We start from the raw sequence: 814 nt of genomic DNA on the forward strand, positions 1-814 counted from the left end.
GTTCTGGTACTGGTCCTTGTCTGGTTCTGGTCCTGGTTCTGGTCCTTGTCTGGTTCTGGTACTGGTCCTGGTTCTGGGCCTTGTCTTGGTTCTGATCCTAGTTCTGGTTCTGATTCTGGTCCTGCTTCTTGTCTGGTTCTGTTCCTGGTTCTGGTCCTGGTGCTTGTTTTGGTCCTGGTCCAGTTCTGGTTCTCATCTGGTTCTGGTTCTGGTCCTGGTCCTGTTTCTGGTCTTGGTCCTGGTCCTTGTTTAGTTCTGGTCCTGGTCCTGGTTCTGGTACGGGTTGCAGAAGAAGAGGAACTGATCCATTCTGAGCGTTTGGGTTTTAACGAAGAGCTGAAACGAGCAGCACTCAGTCTGGTGACGCTCAGATGTCCCAGCTTTTCAGCAGCCTTGAACGCAGCATCACTTTGTGAGTCTGGAGGTAAGAACGTCACGTTCACGGGCAAGTTGGTCCGACCGCAGCAGGTGATCTGTGCACGTTTGTCTGACCGATTGTAGACGTAGAATATTCAGAACTGAACATTTAAAAAGTGTTTGTGTAAAAGTTGTGAAAACTTTGGAGACTGTTTTACACACAGACACACACAAACACAAAGACACACAAAGACACACACAGAGACTCACACAAACACAAAGACACACACACAGACACACACACAGACACACAGAGACTCACACAGACACAAATACACACACACAGACAGACACCGAGACACACACAGACTCACACAAACACAAAGACACACAAAGACACACACAGACAGACACAGACACACACAGACTCACACAAACACAAATACACACACACAGA

At 47.9% G+C, this 814-nt stretch overlaps 1 protein-coding gene across 1 annotated transcript in view; it reads right to left on the reverse strand.

The window, feature by feature from the left end:
• The window catches only part of LOC119428972 (kelch-like protein 41b), a 6,650-nt gene that overhangs the window by 2,637 nt on the left and 3,199 nt on the right, over window positions 1–814 (reverse strand). The gene's annotated exons all lie outside the window — the stretch shown is intronic.

The sequence above is a fragment of the Nematolebias whitei genome, chromosome 23 (genome assembly GCF_014905685.2).
Source record: "Nematolebias whitei isolate Nwh7 chromosome 23, NemWhi1, whole genome shotgun sequence".
Taxonomy (NCBI): domain Eukaryota; kingdom Metazoa; phylum Chordata; class Actinopteri; order Cyprinodontiformes; family Rivulidae; genus Nematolebias; species Nematolebias whitei.